The 9,843-nt window shown below is 56.4% G+C and overlaps 1 protein-coding gene across 2 annotated transcripts in view; it reads left to right on the top strand.

Annotated features, from left to right (window-relative positions):
• Window positions 1-4,317: 4,317 nt before the first annotated feature.
• The window catches only part of SGMS1 (sphingomyelin synthase 1), a 187,259-nt gene continuing 181,733 nt past the window's right edge, over window positions 4,318-9,843 (top strand). For both annotated transcript variants that reach the window (XM_051982644.1, XM_051982642.1), the window contains exon 1: window positions 4,318-4,492. The gene's annotated coding sequence lies outside the window, so the exon portion shown is untranslated. The remainder of the gene's footprint in view (window positions 4,493-9,843) is intronic.

Raw genomic sequence — 9,843 nt, 5'->3', positions numbered from 1 at the left:
CTTTCCACTTACTGGGTCCTCCTCGGCGGCCTTTGCTGCCCGCAGAGCACACCCTCCAACTGCAGGTGGCCCTCAGGGTTCTGGGCCAGACTCTCTGCCCTTCTTCCACACTCCTTTCAGTGGTAAACTCATCAGCTCCCATGGGTCTAATGACCATCCCAATGTGAGTTCCTCTCTGGGCCTGGAGAGCTCTAGGCCGGGCCCTCTGCCCTTCTCAGCTCCCATGGGCTAATCACTGTCCCTACTGTGAGTTCCCTTGGCAGCATCTCTGCCGACCTCCAATCTCCAACATCCTGAGCCGAATGTCCACTAGACGTCTTAAACTCAGTGTGTCCAATCCAGAACTTGGTCTCAGTGCTCCTAAAGCCTTCCTATTACTGTAAAGGGTGTCAACACCCCCAGGTTTACCCCCCAGGAGTCATCCAGGATCCTTTATTGTCTCTCCCTCCCCCCATAGCCAAGCTGCCATCAAGGCCTGAGGACTGCTCCCCTCCTACCCTGGCCCCACTGGCGCAGGCCCTCATCAACTCACTCCTGGAATGTTGTAATAGCTGGTGGGAGTGGGGTGAGGGGCCTCTCCCCAGTCCTGGCTATTCTCCAACAGCCAGGTCTGAGCAGGTCACCCCCACCCCCACTCCAATGGTTCCCTATTGCCTCCCCGACTTTGGCCTTCGAAGCCCTTTCCAGTCTTTACTCCCTCCTCTGCAACAAGAACTCTTCAGAGCAGCGACACCAGCATCCCGGCCGGTCCACGAACAAGGCAACCCTTCTCTTGGTTGCGGCCCTTCTCTCTGCTTCTCCCTCATTCCTGGAATTCTCTCTGGGTTCCCAGCCTTCCTTCAAGTCCCCACTAAAATCCCAGCGTCTACAAGAAGCCTTTCCCAAGCCCTTAATTCCAGGGCCTGCCCTCTGTTAATTGCTTTCTGTTTATCCGAATAAGGATTGCTTGTTTATATTTGTTTGCTCAGGATCTTGCCCTTGGGAGGGTCAGTACCTTGAGGCAGGGACCCTTTTGCCTCTATTTGTATTCCCACCATTTAGGACAGTGTAGTCAGTAGGAGCTCACTTGTTGTTTGTCCTTTCTTTTTCAGGGGAGCCCCAGTGACATCCCAGGACACTCGAAGAAGCTGGATTTAAAAAGTTGCACTAGGGTCAGCCTCACTCTCTCCTGGCGCCATTTTTCAGTGGCAGGGGCAGGGCCAGGACGTCTTTCCACACAGGGAGTTTCCCAAGCCAATAAAGTGACACAACTGCAGAACAACTCCCAAACTCAAAGGGGCTGACTAAGGTGTCAGCTTTAAGAGCCAAGAACAAAATCCCTTCTCCCATCTGGCCTCAGTTTCTTCTTCTGTAAAATGCGGGGGGGCCGGGCTGGAACAATTTTAGGGGCCTTTTTTTTTTTTTTTAAACCCTAGGAAAGTCTAGTCCAGCCCGGGCTTACCTGCCGGCCCCCGGGCAGCCTCTCCATCAGGAAGAGGTGGGGAGCTGCCCTGGACGCTCCTAGGGGTTGAGATGGGAACCCAGGCCCCCACTCCTCTGGGATGGCTGCTTGCCCTGGGCCCTGCGCTTCCGAAGGGGTTCTGCAAAGCCAGGGAAGAAAGCAGAGGAACTGGAGCGGAGGATGCGGGAGGCCGGTCCGCTCAGGCTAGAGGAAATGAGCAGGGGGCGGGAAGTGACGGCCGGAGAGGTGTGTCCGAGGGGGTGGGCGGGGTGTGTGCGCGGCCCGCCCCAAGGCCCCCTCCTGCCCTCCCTCCCCTCCCCGGCGATTGGCCTGCGTCAGTGGGGGCTGGACCGGCTGTCCGCGGGAAGATGGCTACCCTGAGGCGCCTCGGACAGTCACGTGGTCGCCGCTATTTGGACCCTTCTACGTCTGCCTACCTCAGGGGGGCAGTTCCCGATCACCCGCGTCCCGGGGAGCCTTCCGGCACCCCGGCGGGCCGGCCGAGCCTTGAGGGAGTCCCTGCCCGGGCTGCGGGAGCTGCAGCTTCCCGGACCTGGGAGCCCCGGGGGAGGCGACCCTCAGCCCCGCCCCAGCCTCCCCTCTGGGCGCTGACCCAGCTCTCTCGAGCCGCCCCTCCCCGACTCCGGGGTGGGATCGGGCCCCGGCGGCAGATCAGACTGGACGGTCCCCCCCTGGCCCCCGCTCCGGGGAGCTGAGACTTGTCGCTGCTGGGTGACGGGCGCAAATCCCAAATGGGAGTGAATCTGAAATCCGGGGCGCGGGGAGGAGGGGGAGGAGCAGCGGGGACTACGTCAGCGGCCCGGGTTAGAGCAGATCGTGGCAATGGGAATCCCAGAATGGCCGATTTTAGGAGCCCCTAGTCCGAGGGTAGCCCCCGAGCAGAGCACGGTGACCTCATTACAGCGGGCGGTTAGCAAAGTTTGCCAAGTGCTCCGCCGCTCTGACCTCGCCCGAGACCAGGAGCTCCTCGCTCCCGGCCGTCATCGCTCTCCCGCTGGCCAGGAAACTGATTCACTGGGTCGGGAGGGCTAGGAAAGGTCAGGGGCCGAATGGAAAGCCAGCCTTCCGTACTCCGAACCGAGCTTGCTCCTCCCACACGCTTCGCCCCCGCCCCTCACTACGGAACGCTTTCGCCCCGGGAGGTCATTCGCTTTAGCGTCTGGGCGGGGAAGGAACCCGAGGGCCCCGGGCGACCTCTTTTGTTATTATAAAAACCGGGCTAGACAGTCGAGGGAGCACTTTTGGGCCTCGCGGAGTCTTCTATCGGACCACAGGGGAAAGCCTGCGGACTCCGGCCGCCCACAAGTCCAGAAGTAAACGCTAGCGCGTAGCGGGCTCGAGCGTCCGCAATCAGTCTCCAGCTCCTGCCTGTTCCTGGACTCCAGAACGCCCAGTTAGTTGGCGGGAGGGCAACAAGCATTTATTAAGTGCCTACTGTATGCCGGGCACAGCGCTAAGCCCGGACCTCCACGCTTGCCAATCCGCTGTCATTCCCTCAAAAGCTAAGTAAGCACCCGGTGAATCACCCAATGGCCCCAGCCCGACCCAGACGCGAGCCTTTTTGCCCAGCCTTAAAGCGCTAAACAGACACTAGCTCTGGCGCCCAGGCAGCCCAAGATATGGCGGCTTAGGGCTAAATCGGGTCCTAGAGCTCATTGGCCGTCTGACCTTGGGCGAGTAATTTTCCGAACTTGGAATGCTCGTTTCCTCTTTCCTCGGGCCGACTAGTTTGCATTGGTCCTTTCTTTCTCTAATGTTCCTAAAGCCCCCACGGCGTTGCCCCAGCAGAGCACGCCCTCATGGGAATTATAGTCGAGGTGATCTGCAATTTCCCGAGTCGTTCTGGAGAAGCGCGAGCCCCTGAGTTCAAAGGTCAGAGCTCGTGCTCCACTTCAAAAAAGCGAGAGAGGGGGGTGGGTCCCGCCACCACCGTCGCCGCACGTTTTAGTGAAGAATTCCGATTAATCTAGACGCCAGGCCTGGGGAGTGGCACTGGGTGGGGGCAATCAGGGGAGAGTCACCAAGAGATTACATTGGAGGAGAGCCTAAAAGCAACCTGGGGGATCTGGATGGCTTCCAAAGCGCTCCCTCCGGTCCCTGCCTTTCACGCTTTCTTGGCCTTCAATGCCCAGCTCGGGAATCCCTTCCACCGCGACATCTTCCCTCAAGATTTCAGCTATAGTTTCCTAGGGCACCCGGACGGATGCTCTCTACTCTCATCAAACCCTCTCTCTCACTGACAAATTAAAACTCCCGTCAATCAAGTGGGCCAAAAAGCGGCTGGTAGATGCCGGAGGCCGACCTAGAATCTAAGTTCCTTGAGGGCAGGGCCCGAGTCGTTTCCGTTTGGGTCCCGGGGTCGGGGTCCGGCTCCGGACCAGGGGACTCGAATTCCAAGGTGGAGCGGGCTCCAAGACTTTCCCCGCCCCTTCCCGCACTTCCAGAGCAGCCCCCGCACCCGGTGACGGCGCGGGCTGGGACCTCCGGGTTGAACCCGGGGCCGCGTCTCCCCCTCCCGCCCCCGGCAGGTTTCCTCCACCCTCCCTCTGGCCGTAGCGAAAACCTGGAGAGCCCCGATCCGCCCGGTGAGCCTGAGCCTAAGCCTCGGCTGGGCTCTGGCGGGGCGGCGGCACTGGGCATGCTCAGCTCTGGCAAGGCTTGGGCTGCAAGTCGGAAGCTTTCGCACTACCGAGGCAGCAGCCGGAGGAGGGGGAGGGAGGCGGTGGGGGAAGGAGGCGGTGGGGGAGGAGGAGAAGGAGAAGGAGAAGGGGAGGCAGGGACTGGAAGGTTTTCCCCCCCGCCAGCAAGAAGGGTAGGAGCTGGAGGAAGAGGAGGAGGAGGAGGAAGAGGAGGAAGAGGAGGAGGAGGAGGGGGTGGAAGAAGCCGGGAACTGGAGGACGACGAGGAGGTCCGGGAGGTCGGAGCCGAGCCGGACTCGGAGTACTGCGGGCTTCCCGGATTCGGGTCCCCGGCTGAGCCCCGCACTCTGCGAGCGGAAGGCAGCGAGAGCCAGCGGCTGTCCCCAGTTCGGTGAGTCCCGGGCTGCTGGGAAAGAACTCGCTACTTTGTAACGGGAGGGGGGGTACGGGAGGATACACTGTAGCAGCTCCGGCCAGACGGCCGGGGACGGGGCTGGCGGGCGTTCTGCCCCGGCCGCCGAAGGGGCAGAGGGGCCCCCGGGCTTGGCCACACGCCTCCCTCGCCGCCGATTACGCTGGGAGACTCGCCGGGGAGGGGGGCTGGGATCCCCAAACTGGGGCATGGGGGTGGGGTTGGCCGCCCGGCGTCTTGCTCGCCAAGTCCGGTCCCCGGAGGGTGTTGAGGGCGGGGAGAAGGCTGAGGGAGACCTGCTAGTGGACACCTTTGGGGAGGTGATGCGTGCCTTAAGAGCCGGGAGCGTGAGGCAGCTCTGCTTGGCGGGGGTGGGGGTGGGGGGCAGAAGTGTGGAGTGGCGGGGAGGGGGGAAGGGGCGGGCGTTTTTTAAGGAGATCCAGCTCGAAGGTTTTGCCCGTACCCTTGCGTGTTTGAGTTGCTCCGAGCTCCGTGACCCCGAAAGATGGAGCCCCGAGCCTCTCGACTCCGGGGTGTGGAGAGGCGCTAGCCCCTGGCCCGTTTGACGCCCCCTGGAGCACATTTTCACTCGGTCAATCCCGGGGCAGCCTGGTCCGGGGAGGGGGGCGTCCCACTGCCCCTCCCCCCTCGCCATAACAGGTGGGGAGGGAGCGGGGGAGGGAGGAAGCTGTGCTCCGATTCTCCCTACCCCACACACACCCCCGGGCCTCGGAGGCGGATCCTGGCCGGCTTGGCTGCACGCTTGAGGGGAGGGGTGGGTGGCGATAGGGAGAGAAGGCCTAGCCGGACCAGGGAGGATCCCGGGGTTTTGGCTCCCTTCCTCCCGGCTCCGGGAGTCCCTCAGCCGGGCCTGGCCGCAGTGGCCGCCCCGAGGTCCTCGATTGCCCTCTCGGCCCCCTGCCGCCGCCCGCCGTGGGGAGGATCCGCTCGGTGGGGCAGGGCTTCTTGGCAAGGGCACTGCCCCGGGGCCAGCCCGCTCCTTCGACCTCCCCGCCTCCTGCAGCCCCAACTCGGCTCGAGGCTGGCGTTAGTGAGGTGGGTTTGGGGGTACTCGGCACCAGGGGCCGGGAGCTGATAGGCTTCCCCACCCGCCTCGGTCTGACGCTGCTTAACCCCTTCCTTCTCGCAGCCTTCCGCCGGCTGCCAAATCCTGCCGAGGGCTGGAGAGGAGCAGGGGAAGCCGGGGAGGTGGCCAAGTGGGGGCCAGATGTTGGCGGGCGGCTGGCAGAGCCTCCGGCCCCTGGCCCGGAGGGACCCCCGGGGAGGGCTGGAGTCCCGGGAGGGCGGGCGCTCGGGAGACCGCAGCCGGCCTCGAGGCCTGCCCCCGGCTTGTGCCTCCGCCGGGGAAGCTGGGCGGCCTCTCTCGGCCTGCACTCGGGCCAGCGTGGGCTCGCTTCGCTGCTTGGGGTGGAAGGGGCCGGTGCTGGGCGAGGTGTGGGCCCTCCTGGAACGTTTCGTGCCCAGCCTGGTCTGCCAGGGGGGAAGAACCTCAAGGAGGGAGAAGGGAGCACTGGGAGCTTGGCAGGAGCAGGTTTTCTTTCCCCTTTCCTCCTCCTCCTCCTCCCCCTCCAGTTTTTCTATTTGCAAACTGGTAAATGAGGGCCCGTATCAGGCGGCCAGGTTATTAGATTTCCCAGGCTGGTGGGGGCGAGGGGAGGGGATGGGTCCCTGCTGTCTGGTCAGTCCTCGGATGGGAGCGAGCCAAGGAAAGCCCAGAGATGTTGGTGATTCAGCAGGTGGCAACCTTCCAGCACCGAGACTGCCTGCCTCCCTTTGCCTACTGTGGTGTGGCGCGGTGGCGTGGTGCGGTGTGGTGCCGCCGGGGATGCCGCCCCGAAAGGCAGCCCGAGCGGGTTTTTATCAGCACTCCCAGAGCCCTTTGCCTTAAATCAAAGCAGTCAATACTGGGGGCCTGTTACAGGACTTAGAGCTAGAAGGGACCTTAGAGGTCATCCGGGCCACTGCCTCCTCATTTTCCAGAGGGGAAACTGAGGCCAGGTGCTTTTAAAGGACCGTAGAATTAGAGCTAGAAAGGGGGCTCTAGCATTTACAGATAGTACAAGGCCTCTTGCAGGGCAGGAAACTGAGACTCACATCATAGCTTTAGAACAGGAAGGAACCATGGAGATCACCCAGGCCAATCGCTTCCTTCTAGACTCCCCTTCTTCCAGGGGCCTTTCCTGGTTGCCCCTCCCTGCCAGCTTTTCACCGAGGCTTGCCTCCCGTATTCCTCATTTTATCTCTTGGATATACATAGTTGTTTTCCTCCTTTTTTTTTCATAGGATCCATCTTTAGTGCTCAGCAGTGCCTGGCACACAGCAAGTGCTTAATAAATCCCTGTTGACTCTCTGGATGACTTCCTTCTAGAGATGAGGCAAGGACATGGAGCAGCAGTTAAACTTGAACCCGAGTCCCGTGACTTCCAGGACACGGGGCTTTCAGCTTCATTCACTTCTTTCCTTCCCGTATCTCCTTCAGCATCTTCATTGTCTTTTCCTACCTGGCCGCTGTGTTTCTGGGCCCATCTCTTGCTTTGAGAAGGCAGGGCCTCCCTATAGAAGGCGGCGAGGTCGACTTTCCTGAACCTCAGAATCCCAGCCGCTCTTGCTTCTGTGCTTTTGATTTGGGACGGGGTGAGGAAGGATTCTAAATCGTCCCTTTTTCGGCAACGTGCCGATTGTCAGATGCAGCATTTAATAGGTGTCACGGTGGGTAAGGTTTGGGGCCAGGAGGCCATCTTCCTGAGTTCAAGAAGGATCAGATACTTTGGAGCTGTGTGACCCTGAGCTAGTCACTTACCCTGTTTACCTCAGTTTCCCGATCTGCAAAATGAGTTGGAGAAGAATATGGGAAAGCACTCCAGCCTTTTTTGCTGAGGAAAAACTCAAATGGGGTCATGAAAAATTGAACTTGACCTAAGAACAATTATATTATAAAATCCACAACCCACCAGGCCCTGCCTTCAAGGGGCTTACCGTCCACTGCTCTGATTCCTTCTTCTCTCTATCAGGGTCTCTAAAAGCCTTTTCCACTCTCACCCCCTTTTTGCATGAGAAATTTTGATGTGACCCTATGTACAATAGGTATATAAGTTAAAGCTTACTGATCATAAATCACAAAGAAATGTATTTTAAAGCGATTCTTTGGCATATATTTAATTCTACCATTTATTAAAAAAGAAAGCAAATTTGTATGGTAAATACTAAATGCGCGTGTTTATTTTTGCCTAAAGAATTAAATCTTGGCAGAACGTCTGCTACTTTTTACTGTTGCCAAAGTTTTTGAGGTTGATTTACTCGACCCCATTTGGGGTCGAGACTCACAGTTTAAGAAGCGTCGCCCCGTACCACTTCCCTTGGTGGTCCCCTCGGTTCCCATGGATTTAATGACCTTGCGTGATGGCGATTCTTGGATCTACCCAACCTGCCCCAGTCTCTGTGCTGACTTCTAATCTACTGCCTTTCGGACATCTTAAACCGGATGTCCAATAGGTAGCTTTTCCCCTCACCTCCCCCTCTAGCTTCCCTGTGACTGTCAGTCCCACAGCCTATGAACTCCTCATTCTCCTACTCCTTCCCCACAGGTAACCTGTTGCCGAGGCCCGTGGATTTCACCTTTGCCCTGTGTCTCCTCTATGTCCCCTTCTCTCCTCTGACTGTCACTCTGGTGCAGACTAAGCTCCGATCGTCCCGTGCCTGGACTGTTGGGACTAGCTGCCTCAAATCACCCTCTACTTCAGTCCGTCCTCCATTCAGCCACCAGACTCATTAACTTTTGATTTCTTTTGAATTTTTTAGAGAGTTTTTTTTATTTTCAAAACACATGCGTATGTTTTCAACACTCACTTTTCAACAATTCAACTTTCACTTTTTTTTTTTTTATTATAGCTTTTTATTTACAAGTTCTATGCACGGGTAATTTTACAGCATCGTACAGCATTTACAACATGGTAATTTACCGCATTGACAATTTCCAAACCTTCCCCCACTCCCTCCCCTAGATGGCAGGTTGATCAATACATGTTAAATATATTAAAGTATATATTAAATACAATATATGTGTACATCAGCATTCACTTTTGCAAGCCCTTGTGTTCCAAATTATTTCTCTTCCCTTCCCCCCACTCCCTCCCCTAGATGGCAGGTATTCCAATATATGTTAAACACGTACAGTTCTTCTATAGATATTATCATAATTATCGTGCTGCACATGAAAAATCAGGTCAAAGAAAATGAGAAAGAAAATAAAATGCAAAGAAAAATCCCAAAAAGGTGAAAATGCTCTTTTGGGATCCACACTCAGTCCCCATAGTCCTCTCTGGGTGCAGATGGCTCTCTCCATCACATATCATTGGAACTGGCCCGAATCACCTCATCACATCAGAATTGATCCTTGTACATGTACGTGCACGATGACCTCCTGGTTCCGCTCACTTCCCTCCGCATCAGTTCCTGCGATCTGATCTATGATCCTCCTACCGATTGTTTCTTGTGGAACAATTAATATTCCATAACATTCATATAACTTGTTCATAACCATACCTTACTCAGCCATTTCCCAACTGATGGCCATCCCTCACAAACTGATTTTCTTAAAGAGCAGATCTGATCACGTTGGACTTTTCTTCTTTAAACTCCTATGGCTCCCTATTACCTCCAATACGATGCCCCCTTCCAAAAGCCTCTGATAATCCAGCCTCTTCCTACCTTCTCAGGCTTCTTCTTTCTCCTTAACGATTCTAGTGACCTGACAATCGAGCCTCTCCACCTTAACTCCAGCCATTTTCTGTGGCTGTCCCATATGCTTTTCCTCCTCGACCCCCCTGCCTTCCTTCAAGTCCCACAGGAAGCCTTTCCGCTGTTCCTTATTTCCTATTTCTCTTATTTAGAGCTCGCTTGTTGTATGTTTATTTGCAGATCATCTCCTCCCTTTAGATCGTCAGCCCCTCGAGTTCAGGGCCTGTCTTGCCTCTTTTTTCGTCCCCACATTTAGCACAATACTTGGCACTTAGGGGTGCTTCATGAATATTGGTTGATTGAGCTGTTTTAAAATTGGAGCATAAATGTTTGGCTTAGTAAAAATGGTAGCTTGCATTTATAGCATGTGCCAGAGGCAGCGCAAAGGCCTTTACAAATATTATTTCCATTTGAGCCTTACAACAACCCAGTAATAGCACCTGTCATTATTATTATTATTATTGCTATTTTTATTATCCTATTATTTTCTATTATTATTTTCCCTGTTTTACAGATGAGGAAACCGAGGCAGACAGGTTATATATGACTATATGGTTATATATGCAGTTGGT

This window comes from Antechinus flavipes, chromosome 2, assembly GCF_016432865.1.
Source record: "Antechinus flavipes isolate AdamAnt ecotype Samford, QLD, Australia chromosome 2, AdamAnt_v2, whole genome shotgun sequence".
NCBI classification, from domain to species: Eukaryota; Metazoa; Chordata; class Mammalia; order Dasyuromorphia; family Dasyuridae; genus Antechinus; species Antechinus flavipes.
Note: the sequence above shows the minus strand (reverse complement) of the source record. Positions and strands in the feature narration are given on the sequence as shown.